At 44.0% G+C, this 21790-nt stretch overlaps 1 protein-coding gene across 3 annotated transcripts in view; it reads right to left on the bottom strand.

Annotated features, from left to right (window-relative positions):
- The window catches only part of AGBL3 (AGBL carboxypeptidase 3), a 616174-nt gene that overhangs the window by 555644 nt on the left and 38740 nt on the right, over nt 1-21790 (bottom strand). For 2 of the 3 annotated variants that reach the window (XM_085651965.1, XM_085651967.1), the window contains exon 1: nt 11672-11825. The exons of the other annotated variant lie outside the window; for it this stretch is intronic. The gene's annotated coding sequence lies outside the window, so the exon portion shown is untranslated. Of the gene's footprint in view, nt 1-11671; nt 11826-21790 lie in introns of those variants that run through there. 3 annotated transcript variants of the gene reach the window in all.

Raw genomic sequence — 21790 nt, 5'->3', positions numbered from 1 at the left:
CCTGGCACAGGTAGCAATAAATACTTTACAGTAGTAATGCAGTTTGTAAACAGTTTGGATTGCAACTGTAAATGTACTTTGCTTTGATTACAGTACGGCTACTGTTAAGGCAATGCTTTTCAGAATACAGTACATATACTTTGCATAGGATTTTTAGTATAATATCATGTAAGTTACTTTTCAGATCACTTTTCTTACACCATGCAGTATACCTGGATCCTGCACTGGGACGTTTTCAGTAAGCAGGTAAGTAAAAGCGTTTTGGTTATTTATTTACTGTTTAATGTATTTCTTAGATTTTCCAAATCCACACTTAGAAACCTTTCATAGAAAAAACAGTCAATGTTATCCTATGGAGGAAATAATGCTATCAGTTCAAATGTAAGTACTTTGTTGAGGGAGTTGGTGTTTTGGGATTAGACTGAAGGGTCCCCCAGGGTCAAGGATGCACTCTTGTTACACCCTCATTGGTACTAGGGCGGCCGGGTGCAGAGTGCTGAGGCCCAATGTTATCCAATGGGGGATAGAGGGCATCAGGTTGGTGGCTGCTGACGAGCAGGCCACTGGGTTGTGGGTGCAAAGCTCCTGGACTTAAGCTCACGGCAAATGGGGGTTTAAGCCACCACAAAAGATGCACCCTCAGCGGCACTGGTGCGGCCGGGTGTAGAGTGCTGTTTTGGCATCGGAAGCCCTGAAACTTTCAATGGGGAGTCTCCAGTTTGCAAAAGCACTGCAGGCTCAGGGACAAAGGTCTTATGGATACGACCACCACTTGGAGAGGTAAGTTGGGATCGTGGGGGTTTGTTAGGCACTGTCGGTTGGGCCACCCAAGGCCGTGGGGCATCGGGTGCAGGGGTGCCTTTTAGGGTCAGATCTTCTTACCAGCTCCTGGTTGCGGATGAGGGAAGCTTCGGGTTTGAGGCTGCAGGCGTCGACTGGAGGCTTAAAGGCAGGTCAGGGGTTGTTGGATTTCGAGTCAGGATCGCTGGGGAGACCTCCTCTTGGTGTTGGGCCACTCAAACTCGGGCCATGGGCGCAGAGTGGTGCAAACTCGCGGATCCTTGCGGAGCTGGGGTCTGTTGTTTGAACAAATCCGGTGTTCACGGGAGACAGAGTCTTTGGAATTGAAGGCAGGTAGGTCCTCCGGGTTTCTTGAGGTTGCTGGCTGCAGGACACACCGGGATTTCGCTGGAGCAGGTTCGAATTGGGGACAGGCCTGTAGGACTGGCACCAAGTCAGTGGGCATCCTCCTCTTTTTAGCTTCGGCACGGCTCTTCGCTCCTTCTTCTTTTCTTCTTGCAGTTTCTATTCTGAGGAAGCAAGGTTCAGGGTTGCCCCTAAATACTAGATTTAGGGGTGTTACAGTTAGGTAAAAAGTTTGGGACCAATGGGTCCCTTCCCTGTGGTAGGTACACCCCCTATTATGCCACCCTCCAGTGGAAGGGGGCATAAGCCTTTCCCTGGTTGGCTGAGTCCCCTCATCTACAAGATGGCAGGAACTGAGAGTTGTGCTTCACCTCGCCGCCCCACCTGAGGGGTGGAGTTGGCAGAGGTGGTCACACCTCTCTTCCTCACTTGTTTTTCCTACCAGTTCTTCTGCCCAAAGTGGGGGTCAGAACCAGTGGGGACCAGCTGCTGAAAGCAGCAAGTGGCCTGGGGAAGCTCACAAAGGTTGCAAGCCTTTGAAACTTCCCCTTCATGAACCCTGCCCATCCTGTGGGAGGAGGCTTGGCACCCTGTCCAGGATGTGCATTGTTTCAGGCCCCCGAGAGCAGCAGGCTCTCGACCCAGGAGTCCAGAAACATGTCTGGTGATGACAGCTGAAAGCAGCCACTCAGCTTGGACACTAGTGGTAGGTCGTTTTTCAGGGGGCATCTCTAAAATGCCCTCTCTGTGCATTTTTCATTAATCCCACACTGGCATCAGTGTGGGTTTAATGTGCTGTGAAGTTTGATACCAAACTTCTCTGTTTTCAGTGTAGCCATTATGGTGCTGTGGAGTTTGTAATGACCAACTCCCAGCACCACATACTCTTAATGGCAGCACTACACTTACAATGTCTAAGATTGAACTTAGACACTGTAGGGGTACAGGGCTCATGCACCTGTACCCCCACCACTGGTATAGTGCACCCAGCTAGAGGGGTGACTGATCCATGCCAGGGCAGTGGGTTGTAGGCATGGCACACAGGGATGTCTAGTTAAATCTTTTTGGGGTCTCAATAAGTGGAGAAGCCCCGGCTACAATGGAGCATATATTACCACGATTAGGGAGATTCTTTGCTCGCCACACAAGAGGAATTCCTTGTAAAATTGATACGCCATGATACACTTGCCTTGTTATCCTCCATGTCTTGAGAAAAACAGACGAGGGAGTCATGTATCCCCACTTGGTCTCGTCCTTTTTCCCTTTTTTCTTTGTATGACATTGGCATGTGGTGCACACGACTGTGGCACACTACGTTGCATTAAGCTAGTCTAATGCACGTCCTTTGTAACTGTATCCTTTTTTTGTTTCTGTGTCCTAGGTCATGTTCAGGAGCAGCACAATTGGCCCGCCCTGACATATATTGTGGGTATTTATATATATTTGTTTAAATTTTAAATTTACGTACACACTCATGTGCATTTCACCACTTTCTGCACTTCTTTGGTCCTGATGAAGCGCCAACGACTCTAGCGGCGATAGAGGCGCGAAACATGTTGACCGTTTTAATGCCACCGAGGCACAATGTGTCTTTGGGGACCATACTCTAAATTAGAGTTTTTTATTGCTGGCAGGAGGGTTACTAAATCAATATAACCCCCAGTCATCTTTTAATTCACTTTGCACACATTCTAGCTACCCTCATTAAAAACCCACACCCCACACACCCTCATACACCGTCCGGCATGCCTCAAAAAGATCTCCGAGAAAGTGACCCTTCGGGGGGCCCGTTGGGAATTGCAGCGCCGGCCCAACGAGGAGCATAGCCCGATGATGAAGCATGACACCCCTTGGGGTGTGTGAGGGCAACAAGAGGCAAGACTTGTGCTTTCCCCCTTGTGGTGGGTCCATTTAACCTGGGATTTTGTTTCCCCTCCTTTTTCTTTTGTCTTTTTATAAAGACATATGGGTCAATCTCTGGACCCTATCTTTGGAACAGTGCCCAACCTTTTTTGTGGTAAGATAACCTTTGGGAGCATGGACACTGGACCATTAACTGGCTCCTTGGTCTCCCCCCCCCCCCCCCTCTTTTTTGATGGAATATTTGCACGGCAGTTCTGTCGAGGGACCGTTTATCTTTTCTTTCCCTTCTGTTTTCCATTTCCTTTCATGCATGAGACCTATATATCCTCAAGATGGAAGGCTCCTAGGCTTGTACACGAGTGATATTCTCTCCTTGTAATGTGGTTTCAGTGGTGGAGGCCCCCTGTTTTTCCTTCCTTTTATCTCTGTTTACTACACCCATTGCTTTTGCAACAAATGGAGTAACTTTATTATCCTAGATAAATACGTGGTATGGGCTACACTCCTTGTTTCTTCCATCACTAACCATTATGGGTATGCCTTTGTGATCTACGTTTAGAGTTTAGTAGACGCTGTCATTAGGAGGATTTTACCTACCACGATTATGACAAGATCGCTTCACTCTGGCATTGACCGGTACACGTTTGATGGGCTGTGGTTTGACCGTATATAGAGTGCCAGTAATAATAAGCCTCCACTCGGGACGCCCATGCTCAGGGGATTACTAGTCCCAGTCTGCGCATGCACAGTAAGGGCGCATTTGCACGCATGCCCGTTTGCAATTTACAACATGATACGCCCCGGAAGGAGGATTCACCGAGGAACCTACGAGTTTATAACCTCCGTCCCGCTGCCTCCAATGCATTACTGGCTTGGCGGTTGGACGCGTAGGTGTAAGAGTGCAGGCACCTGCTATCTACAGTGAGTACCCGATGACGATTGGGGATTAGGTCACGTAACCTTTGTCTTTGGATGTGATGATAACACCCCCTATTCATTTGTGTTTATCTTTTATCATGCCTTTGTCTTAGCAACCTGACACGGTGCGGGCGTCTAATCGCCAACAGCCACTGAAGCGAGTTTTGCTCATTTAGAGGTAAGAATACCTCTAGGGAGGATGTCTTTTGGATGTCTTTTGGATGTCTAGTTAAACCTTTTTGGGGTCTCAATAAGTGGAGAAGCCCCGGCTACAATGGAGCATATATTACCACGATTAGGGAGATTCTTTGCTCGCCACACAAGAGGAATTCCTTGTAAAATTGATACGCCATGATACACTTGCCTTGTTATCCTCCATGTCTTGAGAAAAACAGACGAGGGAGTCATGTATCCCCACTTGGTCTCGTCCTTTTTCCCTTTTTTCTTTGTATGACATTGGCATGTGGTGCACACGACTGTGGCACACTACGTTGCATTAAGCTAGTCTAATGCACGTCCTTTGTAACTGTATCCTTTTTTTGTTTCTGTGTCCTAGGTCATGTTCAGGAGCAGCACAATTGGCCCGCCCTGACATATATTGTGGGTATTTATATATATTTGTTTAAATTTTAAATTTACGTACACACTCACGTGCATTTCACCACTTTCTGCACTTCTTTGGTCCTGATGAAGCGCCAACGACTCTAGCGGCGATAGAGGCGCGAAACATGTTGACCGTTTTAATGCCACCGAGGCACAATGTGTCTTTGGGGACCATACTCTAAATTAGAGTTTTTTATTGCTGGCAGGAGGGTTACTAAATCAATATAACCCCCAGTCATCTTTTAATTCACTTTGCACACATTCTAGCTACCCTCATTAAAAACCCACACCCCACACACCCTCATACACGTCCGGCATGCCTCAAAAAGATCTCCGAGAAAGTGACCCTTCGGGGGGCCCGTTGGGAATTGCAGTGCCGGTCCAACGAGGAGCATAGCCCGATGATGAAGCATGACACCCCTTGGGGTGTGTGAGGGCAACAAGAGGCAAGACTTGTGCTTTCCCCCTTGTGGTGGGTCCATTTAACCTGGGATTTTGTTTCCCCTCCTTTTTCTTTTGTCTTTCTATAAAGACATATGGGTCAATCTCTGGACCCTATCTTTGGAACAGTGCCCAACCTTTTTTGTGGTAAGATAACCTTTGGGAGCATGGACACTGGACCATTTACTGGCTCCTTGGTCCCCCCCCCTCCCCCCCTCCCCCCCTCTTTTTTGATGGAATATTTGCACGGCAGTTCTGCCGAGGGACCGTTTATCTTTTCTTTCCCTTCTGTTTTCCATTTCCTTTCATGCATGAGACCTATATATCCTCAAGATGGAAGGCTCCTAGGCTTGTACACGAGTGATATTCTCTCCTTGTAATGTGGTTTCAGTGGTGGAGGCCCCCCGTTTTTCCTTCCTTTTATCTCTGTTTACTACACCCATTGCTTTTGCAACAAATGGAGTAACTTTATTATCCTAGATAAATACGTGGTATGGGCTACACTCCTTGTTTCTTCCATCACTAACCATTATGGGTATGCCTTTGTGATCTACGTTTAGAGTTTAGTAGACGCTGTCATTAGGAGGATTTTACCTACCACGATTATGACAAGATCGCTTCACTCTGGCATTGACCGGTACACGTTTGATGGGCTGTGGTTTGACCGTATATAGAGTGCCAGTAATAATAAGCCTCCACTCGGGACGCCCATGCTCAGGGGATTACTAGTCCCGGTCTGCGCATGCACAGTAAGGGCGCATTTGCACGCATGCGCGTTTGCAATTTACAACATGGTACGCCCCGGAAGGAGGATTCACCGAGGAACCTATGAGTTTATAACCTCCGTCCTGCTGCCTCCAATGCATTACTGGCTTGGCGGTTGGACGCGTAGGTGTAAGAGTGCAGGCACCTGCTATCTACAGTGAGTACCCGATGACGATTGGGGATTAGGTCACGTAACCTTTGTCTTTGGATGTGATGATAACACCCCCTATTCATTTGTGTTTATCTTTTATCATGCCTTTGTCTTAGCAACCTGACACGGTGCGGGCGTCTAATCGCCAACAGCCACTGAAGCGAGTTTTGCTCATTTAGAGGTAAGAATACCTCTAAGGAGGATGTCTTTTGGATGTCTTTTGGATGTCTAGTTAAATCTTTTTGGGGTCTCAATAAGTGGAGAAGCCCCGGCTACAATGGAGCATATATTACCACGATTAGGGAGATTCTTTGCTCGCCACACAAGAGGAATTCCTTGTAAAATTGATACGCCATGATACACCTGCCTTGTTATCCTCCATGTCTTGAGAAAAACAGACGAGGGAGTCATGTATCCCCACTTGGTCTCGTCCTTTTTCCCTTTTTTCTTTGTATGACATTGGCATGTGGTGCACACGACTGTGGCACACTACGTTGCATTAAGCTAGTCTAATGCACGTCCTTTGTAACTGTATCCTTTTTTTGTTTCTGTGTCCTAGGTCATGTTCAGGAGCAGCACAATTGGCCTGCCCTGACATATATTGTGGGTATTTATATATATTTGTTTAAATTTTAAATTTACGTACACACTCACGTGCATTTCACCACTTTCTGCACTTCTTTGGTCCTGATGAAGCGCCAACGACTCTAGCGGCGATAGAGGCGCGAAACATGTTGACCGTTTTAATGCCACCGAGGCACAATGTGTCTTTGGGGACCATACTCTAAATTAGAGTTTTTTATTGCTGGCAGGAGGGTTACTAAATCAATATAACCCCCAGTCATCTTTTAATTCACTTTGCACACATTCTAGCTACCCTCATTAAAAACCCACACCCCACACACCCTCATACACCGTCCGGCATGCCTCAAAAATATCTCTGAGAAAGTGACCCTTTGGGGGGCCCGTTGGGAATTGCAGCGCCGGCCCAACGAGGAGCATAGCCCGATGATGAAGCATGACACCCCTTGGGGTGTGTGAGGGCAACAAGAGGCAAGACTTGTGCTTTCCCCCTTGTGGTGGGTCCATTTAACCTGGGATTTTGTTTCCCCTCCTTTTTCTTTTGTCTTTTTATAAAGACATATGGGTCAATCTCTGGACCCTATCTTTGGAACAGTGCCCAACCTGTTTTGTGGTAACACAGGGATGTGTGCCATGTCGACTCTTCACTTTGTTCTGCACCAAAACACGCAGCCTGCAAAGGCAGTGTGTTTGTGTAGTGGTACAGGGCCTCCAAGGGTGGCACAATAAGTGCTGCAGCCCTTAGGGGTCTTCTCTGGTCACAGTGCCCTGGGTACCTGTGGTACCATTTACCAGGGACTGACCTGTAGCCAGAGATGCCAATTGGGTTTTGTTTTCAATGCAGTTTTAGGGAAAGAACATAGGCCCTGGGTACCTGATTGGCAGGAGCCCAGGGCACACTCAGTCAAAGCACATCAGCAGTTCAGAAAAATGTGGGGGCAACCATGCAGAAAGAGGGCACTTTCTCTCAATGATGGACGGAGTGCTGAAACTTTTCAAACACTCACCCCCAGTCAAGAGATCTAGATTAAATTAATTGTTCCTTTGCTCAACCATGCCATCCCAGTGTGAACTCAGCGATATGACAATCAGTCTTGACCCTCCTCCCCATAGGAATAGTCCATCACAAACTGAAGGCGAGTGTGTGAACAGTATCAGCAACTCCATTAATCATCTTGTTGTGTTTGCCATGGTTGCCCTAAGTCCATCATCTTATTGTGTTTGCTAGACCTCTACACATACACAGGTGTACATCACCCCACACACTAGGCAGACAACGTGGAAGCGTGGTAACACAGGGGTAGGCCAGATTAACACATATATCATTGATACATTCATCCGCCCCTTCGCATCCTCCACAGGCGCCCATCAGCCTGGGATATGCCAAAACCGTGCCTCCTTTTTCTGCTGCGCCGCAAACGGTAATAGAGAGGTGCTGCAGTGCAACAAATGCACACCAGGCTCACTAGAAAACTGCACCAGGGCCGCATGCTCTGCTATGCAGCCGCTGAGCCATGTGCAGCTGGAGAACCTTCAATGGACCTCCGGCCGGGTAAAAACATGTGTGCAGACATCCCCAGGACCCAGAAAACGCACTTCATGAATAATAGCCCGCATCTCACCAGGACCAACACAAACATGCGGCACAACGGTACTGTGACGTGAAAAGGAAGTAGCTGTCACAACCACCAAACAAATAAAGCCTTGCTGGAGCAAACACATCACACTTGCTTTACCATGTCTACAGACACAAAAGAACAGGAGGTGTAGTAGGCGGTTTTTATATTGGTAGGAGTTGTGTCTACGAGGCTCAGGGGCCTCATTATATAATGGAGTGAAGCAGGAGGGACTAGCTAGTAATGCTCTCTGCGTGACATGATAGTATAGGTACCTACAAACTTAAAGGTGTATAAATAACTACTGCTCCTAAACTCAGTCTTTTATGAATTTCAGAATTACATAGGTTTTTCTTTATACCCATTTTTCACTTTTTTTAATATATGAGTTGCTGTGTACTCAGTACAGATTAAAAGAAAATCTTTGTAAGGTGCAGCTCAGCTACTGGTCTTATGTACCTTGTGTTCTCGGAGAACCTACAAACCCTACATATCCCTGCATCCAGAAGGCTCTAACGAACATTACGTATATTGATTTCCTAAATCGGCCATCGTGACACGAAATTACTGATGAAAACGTTGTCACAAATGGCTATTTTTTCCTAATCATTTTCATTATTATTTTATTTGAATGGTTTCAGGAAAATCTTAAGGCATCTACACAAATGACCCCTTGCTAAATTCAGACATTTGTCTACTTTTCAGAAATATGTAGCTTTCCCACACAATCCTTGGGTTTCACAACTGTTTCTACCATAAACTGCAAGTAGATTGAAAGCACAAAAATTATGAACAAGCATTTGCAATGCAATCGGACTCGCCTTTGGGACCTTATATGTATTTAGCTATCCCACACATTAGCCTGGGTGCTGAAACATCTACTGTTCTTTAAAATGGTGAGAAAGTAAGCACCAAACTGTGTGACACGCCAGGTCTGGGAACACATAGAGAGAAATATTGCCTTTCAGCGGGAAATGGTATAGTCCAAAGCTCTGTTTTTAATATAAAATCAGGGCCTTCTGTGGTTATATCACAGATTGAAAAGGATATTATTGTCTAGCGGTGCTCGTGGAAGACAATTTCTATGGACTGGAATCTAGAGAATGCTAAAGTGATTCTGGTATTTTACTGACCTCTCCTGGTCGTTTTCTATCAAGAAAGTTAAATAGAGGCAGTTTCCAGAAAAATTATAAAAAAGAAAGTCCCTCAGCAGAAAGCAATTCTGGTATTTTACTGACCTCTACTGGTCGTTTTCTATCAAGACAGTTAAATAGAGGCAGTTGAACAAGCAGAAAGCAATGCTGGTACTTTACTGACCTCTACTGGTCGTTTTCTATCAAGACAGTTAAATAGAAGCAGTTGAAAAGAGAAAAAAAAAAAGTCGCTAAGCGGAAGCAGACAAGTCCTAGGGTTGATCTCCAGAGCCCACAAAGTACATGCACATATAAGTATATACTAAAGTATATACAAGAGGTCTTGAATGCTCGACCTAAAAATGGGCTACCTCTTAGAAAAACGCCATAACTATAGTAAAAAAAAATCTGTTTTTAATAAACTTGTTCCTGAAATGTGCGAAGATTGAGATCTTAGCACAGCAAACCTTTAGTTGATTCTATTTTTAGGAGGAAATAACACTTTATTGCACAGCACGTTTTTCACACTTTTAACCAAAAAAAAAATGTAGATACATTTTGGCTATTGTCTCAGTTAACGTGCTCGCCATCCGAACCAGGCCTCAATAGCTCACACTCTCTACGACTTGACCATTTGTGACAGTTGGTTATTTGTTGGTTTCAGCTGCATAATGTTAGTCACTTCTTCAATTTATGCTGTCCTAAACCAATCCTCATACTGTAATCACACCTTTCCTGCTTATCGACTCTCTTCATCTCTATATTAGGCTTGCTCTTGAATCTATTTGTCGAGCAGAGCTACATTGTCGACTTCTCATTTTATGCATCCTATGTAAAGCTACATATACTATTTCTTCTTTTTATGTAAAGCACTCTGATACCTTTGGGTCTAGCTAGTGCTGTATAAAACTTAAAAATAAGTAAATAAATTTGCTCTAAGGGAATCTACAAACCCCGGTTACCTTTAGAATCCCAAGGATGTTGGCAAAAAGTACAAACATTTGTTGTTTATACCGTATGTGGAGAAAAAAATATGGAGGTGCAGTGCTTAATTTGAGCCAGTGGTTTCCGGTGCTCGGCACGTTATTGTCAATATTGGCACTTATGACAGTCTGCCACATGGTGGCACGGTCTAATTTATAGATGAGCACAACAACAGTTATTAATTAATTCAGTAAACATAAAAAATACTAATAAGTGCCACCCATGTCAACACTTGCAGGAGTGTGATGATTAGCAGCTGTGGTGGTGAGGTTATTGGCAGCACTGGCAGAAGCAATGACATGATGGAGGCCTCAGTGGCTGCTTAAGAAGAGCCCTGGCTCTTCATTTTCTACAAACTAAGCACTGTCAGTAGAGGTAAAGTGCAAAATACCTCAAATATATACAAAAAAAGGGCTCAGCACTGCAGTGGAAACGTCTCAGCAGTTAAGGGGTTGATATATTAAAGATACCCGCTCATTGATGCATCCAAGGTGACCCAGAGGTTAATGTGAAATCTTGGAACAGATCTTTAAAAGTTGGGGCATTTTACAAATCAGTGGCAAGGGTCGCAGCTGCTGACTTTAGAGCTGGGGAACCTTCAAGCCTCGGCGTTGGCTGAACATCCTATGATTCTGGGCAAATCACTTAATCTCCACGTGCATACCAAAAACAAAAATGAATGTGCCCTTATGTGACGTAACTGGTGCTCATGCAAAGAGCTCCAATACCTGTAGGTCTTCGCTCTGTATAAAACTGCAAAACATATATATATATATATACACACACACACAAAATACCAGACAAAAATGATATTTAAGTTTATATATTGGGATCGCAGAGCGATAAATGATATATATGTTAAAGGGCTTTATTAAAGAGCCCACTTGGGGCGAGTTAGTAACGAGGGGTCACTAAGGTAAAGTATTCTGACGCATGCGGAATCTAGTTATGGGGAAGGTGGGGCCAAGTAGCCTACTGATGAACTCCGTGAAGAATACTAGGGACCCTAAGAAATGTAATGTTTTGGTCTATACGACGCGCTTGTACCTAAATACTGTATTTAAATTCATATATCCTGAAGACCTTAATTGTTTCTCTAAATTAGAGGTGCTCCTCGTCGCAACGTGCATTACATGTATATCATTCCTGCCTCCGCCGGTGCATTATCAATTCATTACTTGTTCACATGTGCCCGGCAACTTTGGGCATCCCAATTAACCCATCGCCAGTGTGCTTCAAACAGTTCATTTCCTTTGCCGCTGGACATTATTTCCCTTCTTTTTCAAAAACTGAAATATGAACTTTTCTTGCACTCCTCCCCTAAGTGCCCCTGACAATAGGATGCCCTGGGCGGAAGCGGAGACACGTGTCTCTTCCTGCCTTGCGCTCTTGCCCAAACCCTGCTGCTCCGGTCCTGTCCTCAACGCCTGGCTGGCTGCCCACCCTCTTCCGCGACTCGCTGCGCTCACCTGCGCCGCAGTCCCGACTCTCCCAGGTCCGTCCAGTGCCCTGGGGCGGGTGAGGTGGACCCGGTGCTCTGGGTCCCGAGCTCTGCTCCGCCCTCATCTCCTCACCCGGCCGCCGCTGCTGGTTCCTCCGGTCTTCTGGACGGACTCTCTGACTCCCCAGGCCTTTGTATGCCGGTTGCCCAGGCAACCACGACCATCTGCCGAGTCTAGTAGGGAGGGATCATTCCGACCCCTAAGGCCTGGCCAGCTATAAAGCCACGGTGACATGACCGACGCCACTTCCCCCAAAAACATTACAAACAGCAGAGAAAAGCAAAAGTAAAATAATAACAAATGTAGGGAACTTCTATTAACAGCACAGGAAACTCGGCCAGGCAGTCCGTCATCTAGAGAACATCGTTATTCCTTAAGCAGTCGTGTCAAGGTGTTTTATAATCCTGGATAAGGTACACTTTTTGAACTCCATGAACTCGGTTTCTGCCACCCGTTTAGTTTTTATAGTATAATGTATTCTTTGTTTACGTTGTCTTAGGTTCTGACGTCATCAGGAATTTGTGTTCTGTTATGCTCGTGCTTCAGTTGAGATCTGGCAGCGCATTGTTACTGACTTGTCATTTGAAGCTTGGATATCTCCGCGATGCACACATTTTCTATAGACTACCTTTACCTCTTCCTCCCTCTGGCCTAGTGAGGACCCCGTGCCCCCAATCACACACCTTTCCAACTGAAAAAACCCTCCATAGCTCCTCTTCCTTTTTTGTGTCCATTACACATCTATGGGCAAGCGTGGTGCGCATTCTCCAGCGTTTCACTGCGGCTCCATCCTGGCCAGCACAGTTAGGGAGCTTGCAAGGACCAGATTTCGCCATGCAGCGTTTAGCCGAGAGGCGTGATGGCGCACTTCAGGTGAGTGCGATGGTCAGGCTGCCTGTGGTGTGGTGGGCGGTGCTCTTGCTGGCTTCTCTTTCCTATGGCCAGGCTGGAGGTCTGCAGGTACTTTCCTCCGGCCGGCTAGGGTGTTGCTTGGGAGATGGTGTCTCCTGGGAGTGCTGCTTTCTTGCAGGGCCCGCCCCTGGAACTTCTGGCAAGGCGGGCCTCTGGCACTGTGGCAGGGCTTGCGGGTTCACAACGTGAAGGTTTTTGGCTTGTTCTTTCTAGGGGCCTGGTGTGCTCGGGATTGGCTCCAGGCTTTTTGTGGACGTGTGAGTGGTCAGTACATGCGTGTTGTATTTTTACTGGTTCTCGCCCCTAGGGAGGGACTTCAGGAGTCCTATATCTTCTGTGATTTCTGGAGGTCTGTTTAGTTGGTGAATACCATGGAGAAGCCTGGGGCAAGGAAGAGAAGGTCTCTTTTCTTGGTTTCAGAGAACAGTGGTTCCCGTTTTGATGTCCCAGAAAGGGGTTCTGGTATTGTCCTATCTGGGGCTTCGGTATCCCTGACGGACCTGGACGTTCAGGCTATGATTGATGCTGCTGTCACCAGAGCCCTGTCTGCCAAACATAAGGCTTGGCATCCTTCTGCCCAGCAAAGGCTAGGCATCCTTCTGCCCAGCATGATGATGATGTGGACTCTACTGACTCTGAGATGTCTTCTCCTGAGAGACATGTGGTACCTGGTGGGAAGTTCATCTCCCGGGATGAGCTGTCAGACATTCTGGACCATATTAGAGACAATCTGGTTCTGGAGTTGCCTTCGGTGGAGGGAACTGATGAATTTCTGTTCCCGCAGTTTGCTAAGCCTTTGGCTCTGGGTCTGCATTTGCATCTGAAAATCAAGGAAGCGATTTTCAGGTCCTGGGAGTAGCCCGAACATTGCCAAGTTAAGTGGTTCTGCTAGAGCAGAGTTTTCAGTTTGAAAATGACTGGGTTTTGAAGCTCTGGTATGTTTATTTGTTATATTAATTTACTAATTATTAATTATTAATTATTTGTCTTGTGTAAGTGTTTATACTTACTAATCAACTCGTTTGTTTTAACAAGAGAGAATTACACGTGGGGATGCATAAATGTGCTATTTAACAATAATGTGCATGTTTTCATGTTTAAACGTTGCTGAGTGCTGTTTATTTTTAAGCACGAAACGCTTTTCGAATTAATGCTTTTCTATGTTGCAAGAGCTAGATAATTGCATACACATAAGGGTATTAGTGGGGTTAACACTGTTCAATCACTATGCTGTGGTAACGTTGTTTTTGTCTCTTTTAATTAAGATGGTCTATTGTGGCCTATTGTGGCCTAAATAAAGATGGCCGATACGAAAAGCCTGGCCTCGAGTAAAATTCGTGACGAGAGAGAGCCTTGCTGAATATGGTCCTGAAGTCAGCTGACCACAGTCCTTGCTTTGCTTGATTGAAATTTTCCGTGAGGACAGCAGCAGTTTTGGGCGATCTCCAAGTGAAATGAAGCGTCCTTGGCAGCTTTGGGAAACAAAGGAGCTTTAAAGAAAGACTCTGAACTGTGATCTCATTGCCGAGGAGACGTGGAATTACACGATACAAATGTATTTTTTGGTTCCTGTTCCGTTATGTTTATTTTGTGATTTTTCCTGAGCGGAGATTTTTAAATGTAGCGATGCTACATCCTTTCCTTCTCGCTTTGCTCAGAGGATTGACGGAAGAAGTTATTACAAATTATGTTTTTCTTTGTTCGACTTGCTATAAGAATTGTTAGCCTAGAGAGGGCTTTGCCACTTGCCATTTGCTTTTTGCCGCGTTCCGAATCTGAGTTGGTGAGGATCGTTGCTGAGAGGACTTCGTCTTGAGAGACTTTACCGAGAGACTTGTCCTGACCCGTTCTGACGTTTAGTTAGAATAGGTAACTATGAGAAAAATGATTTATTCTGATTGATTTTCTTTGACTAATTTTAGATAAAGCAATATAACTTTGAATATGGTGTTGGTTCTTATTTCTTGTCAATTATTGAGTATCCTATTTTGATTATTATTGTATAGATTGTTTAGATTATGTTTAAGGGCAGTCTCAATAACCAGATCTTATCGACCCCGATATAGATGCAGGGTGTCTAGGAGTTTTTCTTTCCACAGGTTATTTCTAGTAGAGTATTTGAGCGTATGTTAGTGAAATGGGCCCTAGTGTATGAAGAATGTATGTGCGTGTAACTGTGAGATTACTCTATCTGTGGAAGTAGGGATATTATATGCACCCTGATCTCTATCAATTTCCTGGTAGCAGAGGATGGTTATTGATGATTGTCTTGATCTGATTAGATTACATATTGATTGTTGATTATTGATGTTGGTATATGTACTAATACTATATGTTGAAGTTGTCATGTTGAGTTATATGTAGTGCTTCTGGAATTTGGAAGCTGGTAGCAGTTCCGTAGTAGGGCAGAGGGAAGTATATGCTGCTCTCGGGAAAGACGGGATTGTTGGTCCTGTATGTATGCAGGAAAATTCACATTGTCTGGATTCGGAATCAGTGACATTATTGTATGTTACTATTAGAATATATTTCTGGTATATAAGGAGTGTGTATGATAGTGAAGGTTATCTGTGAAACTCTGGTCTTAAGTCCCAGGGATCCGTAAGGTTTGCCATTAAAGCTTATCGCGGGAGGAGTAATAGGTATTCTCTGAGCTTGTTAGAGGAACTGGGCAGGGTAAACTGCTTGGTTAATGTGTGTTATAATTCTGTAGTGGAGCAGATTGTTTGCTGTTCTCGGGAAGCAGGATTCTGTGTGTATGTACTATATTTTCTTGCATGAATGTGCGTGAATGCATATACATTTAGTTGATTGTAAGACTCTTTGGATAAGTCCTAGAGGAAACAGTTAATGAATGTATGTTAGAAGGGCAGAGTAGAGGGAAGTGCTACTGTGTCAACGAGAGGTTCTTGTGAAATAGATTTCTTTTACTATTCTGTGGTTAGCGAAGCAGACAATGGAGATGTTTATATGTTGTAACTAATAGATTTTGTAGAAATTTTGACACGAAGTCTACTGAAAAGATTTTGTAAAGGAGGGGTAGACGAGTGACAGGAGACAGGAGACAAGCGACTGCAGCGACTGCTGACGTCAGGAAGACCGCGCTCTGATTGGATAATAGATCAGAATAGTGTTCGCGCTGGGATTGGTGCGTTGGTGTGAGCCGCGCAAGGATTGGAAGAGCTATTCTAGTGACGTAGACGCTCCAGGATTGGTGCGTTAGTGTGAGTCGCGCTATTATTGGTTGAAAATCTGTATTGTATATTTATAATACGGAAAAGAGTAGAGAGCTTTGGTAAAAACTAAAATGTATTACCAAGAAGAGAAAAAGAAGAAAACATTCTTTGGAAAAATTAAAAAGTGGTTTAACAAGGATAAAGATGTTAAGACGAGAGAGGGTGAATTGTTACCTCCACCGAAAACACCTGCATCCTACATGGCTGCAAGATATGGGTATCATACCTGTATATGGTTGGAGAATTGGGTTAGGTATACTAAAGAGGATGGTGTTCTAGCATTTCCAGAACATGGTTCATTTAATTTGGCCGTGTTGAGAAATTTACGGGAAAAGATGTTATGTCTTGACCCGAGACCAAGACCTACACAGTTTGAGGCTTTACTGGAATGGGAAGAGGAAGTACATGAGCGAGAAAAACAGAGATCTGGAGGACAGTACAGGTACATGTTTGGGAGGAGACATGATCGTGAGACTCATCATGATCGAATGAAAAGGTGGCGAGATGCTAGTATGTCAGAGGGATTATATCCAATGAGAACAGTTGAAGAAGGAGCAGAGAGGGTTCCTGAGTCAGAAATGAGAAGATATGGAGTTAATGAATATGAAGATGAAGTCTTGAATGACATGATTTACAAAAGACCACCTCCATATAGACCAGAACCAGAAGAGAGTACACCAGTTGTTTCTCCAATAAGAGATACAGTTTGTATCATTGAGACAGAAAATGTGACATCTGAATCAAGAAATGGTAATTCTTTCAGGGAGAAAGTAAATCGAAGTGGTGATGAAAATGCAAGAGAATTAGCTAGAACTACAACAGAGCTAACTGAAAAGATTAGGGAGTTAACGAAAAATCTAGAAGCTGTTACGGTGCCTGTAACAATAGGTCCGGTTATGCCTGTGTTTGACAAGCAGAGAATAGGTGAAAATGGTTTAGTGATTCCATATGTTGGGAATAATTTGATACGTTCAGTTGGTCCTTCAGGAGATTCAGGAAAAAGGACAGAAATTAGTGACCTGAGACAATCCAGACATGATACATGTAGTGAAATATTAGATTCTAGTGAAGCTAGTTGTTCAGGGATGCCAATTTTAGAACCGCAAAAGAGAGTGGTTCCAGTGAGGAAAACTACTGCAATAACAGCTGAAGATTTGAATGATTGGATGAAAGTTCTTCAGAAAAAGGATAAAGATTCACAAGCAATTGATGTGGCTAGGTTACGGGTAGAATTAGAAGAGCTTGTTACAGGGACAGTTCCAACAGAAATTCTTAAAAGTCATCATGATGGTGAATTAATGTTCATGTGCAAAAATATTACCTGGAGAGCGAGAAATACACATGACAGGTTAAGAGCAATAGCGAATGAGCAGGGAGTTGACATTGATAAGGTTAAAGCTTTGCAAAAAACCTACAGGATGGATTTTTCAGAAAAGGACATTGAAAATTTGAATGCAACTGGTAGAACAGGACAGATTAAAGAAATGGTTGCATTATTGCGAAGATGGGGAGATGTAGAAAAATGGAAGGATAGGTGGTATAAGAAAAGAGAGGAATCTGAAGATAGAACAACTTATTCAGCTTTTCCAGTGAGAGAAAAAGAGAAATCAGTGGATAATTATCCTATGAGAGAAATACCTGGAGGAGGATATGTACATGTTCCATGGACCAGACAGGATATTTTATCATTTACGAATGATTTTCCTCGATTGAGAGAAAAGCCCGTCGAGTGGTATAGGCCGGTAGATAGGTTTGTGAAATTGTCAAAAGTGCTGTGGATTGACCTGAATAGTCTGTTTGATATAATTGTTCCAGCAGATTTGTGGACGGAGTGTAAAATAGTTGTGAGTTGGCCTACTGAGGAATATCCAAGAGATCCAAGAACAGGAGCACCAGATCCAGAGGTAATGAGGAAGTATGATCAGGTGATGGTATACCTGAAGAGTAAAGTACCTGCAAAAGAGACAGATTGGGTAAAAATAGATAGAACACAACAGGAAGCAAAAGAATCAGTTCATGCTTTTTACGAGAGGCTGATACTGGCGTTTAAACAATTCAGTGGAGATGAACACCTGGGTGACAAAGATTTGAGTCATTTTGTATACAGATTTGTATATGGTCTCAGACCTGAAATTGGGGAGAGAATTCGTGAACATACAGTGGATTGGCAGAGTAAGAAAATAGATGAAATTCTGAGACATGCTAAATACTTCAGTGATGAAATTGAAGCAAAACAAAGAAAGCTGAAAGAGAAAGCAATGTGGGCACAAGTGAAAGTTGCAGAAAGACAGGAAGCACAGTTGATGGAACAGGCGAATAATCCAGGAAATAATGCAGGGAATAGACCTAGATATGCAGGGAAAGGAAAGGGGAATCTTGAGGAAGCGAAAAAAAAGTTTCCTTGTCACAACTGTGGCCAATTGGGACATTGGAGGAATGATTGTACAAATCCACCATTAGTGAATAATGAGGGTAAAACCTTGAATCAACAGGTGCAGAACGAGGGGAATAATCAACAGCAGCAACAGCAGAAAGTTGTGAGACAGCAGAGTCAAGAGCCAAAACCGCCCTTGCCGCAGAATAGAGGAGCACAAAAGTATAATCAGGATTCGGGATTCTACAATGATGAGCAGGTAAACAAACCAAGGCGTTCTAATCAGGTACAACAGTACTTGTTAAAGAATGAAGGGAGTGAGTCTGAGAGTGATTATTGACGGTGCCGAAGAGAGGAGGAAGAGTGCATACTTGGTGCAACTCTAGAAATAGACCAGGCAGGACCATTTGTGGATGGGAAAATAAATGAAGAAGGTGTTACTTTTTTAGTAGACACAGGTGCGACAAGATCAACTGTCAGGTCAACAGATATTAGAAATCTTCCTCTCTCGGATGAAGCAATCCAAGTAGTTGGTGTAGCCAATACACAAATCAGAACACGTCTTACGGAACCAGTAAGAGTACAGATAGGGAAATTTTCAGACATGCATAGATTTATTGTCTGTGACACGAGTCCAGTGAACCTGTTAGGTAGGGATCTGTTATGCAAGATGAATTGCACAATTTTCTGTACACCGGATGGAATAGCTTTTGAAACACCAGATGAGGATGTTTTGTACCGAGTGACTCTAGAAAACAGGGAAAGTGAGTTAATTGGTGCATTTGCTGTGTTTGATCCAGAGGATTTGCCTCGAGAGCTGAGGGACACAGTGAAAAGGACAGTTTGGGATTTTACTGGAGAGGATGTGGGATTGATGAATAATGTAGATCCAGTGAAAATTGCAGTGAAAGAGGGAATTACATATCCTAACATTCCTCAGTACAAAATGCCACCAGAAAAAATTGAGGGAATAACTCCTATAATTGAGAAAATGATTCAGCAGGGAGTCCTGAGAGAACTACTGAATAGTCCGTGTAATTCACCGATAATGGGGCTAAAGAAGCCTAATGGGAAATTTAGGATCGTACAGGATCTGAGAAAAGTTAATCAAATTGTGGTGGCATGTTGTCCTATTGTGCCAAATCCATCAGTGATCCTGTATCAGATTCCACATGATGCTGAGTGGTATACAGTGATTGATTTGTGTCATGCGTTCTTTTCAATTCCATTGCATCATGACAGCCAGCCGATTTTTGCATTTAGGTTTGGCCAGCGTATTTTAGCATGGTGTCGAATCCCACAGGGGTATACAGAGAGTCCTTCGATATTTAATCAGTTGTTGAAAAAATAGTTGGAGAGTTTGATCATGCCTGAAAGTTCAATACTAGTGCAATATATTGATGACCTACTTGTGGCATCAAAGACACGAGAAGCTTGTGAAGTAGATACCATAGCTTTACTGAATCATCTGGCAGATGGAGGGTTAAAGGTATCTCCAGCCAAATTGCAATTCTGCAAGAAAGAGGTGCATTATCTTGGACATAATATTGAAAAAGGTCTGAGAAAAGTGACTGATGACAGAATCAGAATCATCAGGGAAATGAAAGCTCCAAAGACCCAGAGAGAAGTGAGGATGTTTCTGGGGATGTTGGGTTATTGTCGTCAGTGGATAATTAATTTTTCGCTGATAGCAAAGCCACTGATTAAACTGACAAAAAGTGAGATGACAGACCCATTGGAACTATATGGGGAACAAATGGCAGCATTTGAAGAGCTTAAAAATAAAATGTGTGAAGCTCCAGCTTTGGGTATGCCTGATTACGAAAAGGAGTTTGAATTGTACTGCAGTGAGAGAAATGGATGTGCACTTTCAGTGTTAATTCAGAAGCATGGATTACTGAGAAGGCCTATTGCGTACTTCTCATCGACACTTGACCCTGTAGCTGTGGGTTTACCAGGTTGTCTGAAATCTGTGGCTGCAACATGCAGGAGTCTGGAACAGAATGAGGGAATCATAATGGGATATCCTGTAAGGGTATTCGTACCTCACAATGTGGCAATTCTTTTGACAAGAAGCAGAACTCAGTACATGTCACATAGTCGGTTGACTAAATATGAGAAAGTGATTCTAGGAGCATCAAATGTGACTCTTGAGAGATGTGTAAATGTGAATCCAGCGACACTTTTGCCGGATATTGAAAATGTGGGTGTGAAAACAGAAGATGATCATGATTGTTTGGATGTGCTTGAGTACTGTACAAAACCGAGACCAGACATAAGGGATCTTCCCTTACATGAGAGTGATCATATGTTGTTTGTGGATGGTTCATGCCTGAGAAATGATGATGGTGTGCTATGTGCAGCATATGCGGTATGCAAAGTTTCAGAGGTTATGGAAGCATCAGCATTGAAAGGAGTGAAATCTGCACAGGTTGCTGAATTGGTGGCATTGACAAGAGCTTGTGAAATTGGGAAAGATTTGAGGACGACTGTGATGACTCATAGTCAGTATGGATTTGGAGTGGTGCATGATTTTGGCCAGCTTTGGCTACAAAGAGGTTTCTTGACATCGAGTGGAACTCCAATAAAGAATGCTGAAGCAATTGGGAAATTACTTGAGGCGATACAGCTGCCTAAAGAGTTAGCAGTTGTAAAGTGTGCTGCCCATGGACAAGGGGATGATTTTATCACGGTTGGAAACCGGTATGCAAATGACATTGCTCAATACTGTGCAAAATCGAATCAGTCAATTAATAGGGAAAGAGAGGGGGAAATGTCTTTTTGCTCTGTGATGTTTACTAATGCCTTAGAGACATGGGATGAAGTGAAGCAGTTGCAGGATGAGGCAGGAGAGGAAGAGAAAAAAGATTGGATTAAGGCAGGATGTGCCCCAAGAGAAAAAGATCATGTTTGGGTCTACAGGGATGGCAGACCAGTAATGCCCAACTCCATTTTGTCGTCAATGGCAAGGATGTATCATGGCCAGGGACATTTGGGGAGGGATGCGATGATAAGGTCGTTCAAGCAGACCTGGTACAATGCAAAGTTCAGGACAATTGCAGAAAGCATTTGTCAAAGGTGTTTGATTTGTCAGCAATTTAACACTGGGAAAAAGACAGTGGTGAGTCTGGGAACAATAGGCAGAGAAGGAGGTCCTTTTACAAGAATGCAGATTGATTTCATTGAAATGCCCCAAGTGAACAGACTGAGATATGTACTAGTTGTAGTCTGTTTGTTTTCAAGATGGGTTGAGGCCTATCCGACTAGGAGAAATGATGGAGTGACAGTGGCAAAATTACTGTTAAGGGAGTTGATTCCTAGGTACGGGTTTCCAGTGACGATTGAGTCTGATAGAGGTGGACACTTCTATAATGAACTCATGAGTTTGATTTGTGAAGCATTGAGCATACAGCAGAAGCTACATTGTGCATACAGACCAGAGGCTTCTGGTGTGGTTGAGCAGATAAACGGCACAATCAAGAATAGGATTGGAAAAATGTGCTTAGCCACTGGCATGAAATGGCCGGACGTCTTGCCTCTAGTGCTAATGACTATTAGATCTAC

Source organism: Triturus cristatus, chromosome 4_1, assembly GCF_964204655.1.
Source record: "Triturus cristatus chromosome 4_1, aTriCri1.1, whole genome shotgun sequence".
In the NCBI taxonomy this organism is placed as follows: domain Eukaryota; kingdom Metazoa; phylum Chordata; class Amphibia; order Caudata; family Salamandridae; genus Triturus; species Triturus cristatus.
Note: the sequence above shows the minus strand (reverse complement) of the source record. Positions and strands in the feature narration are given on the sequence as shown.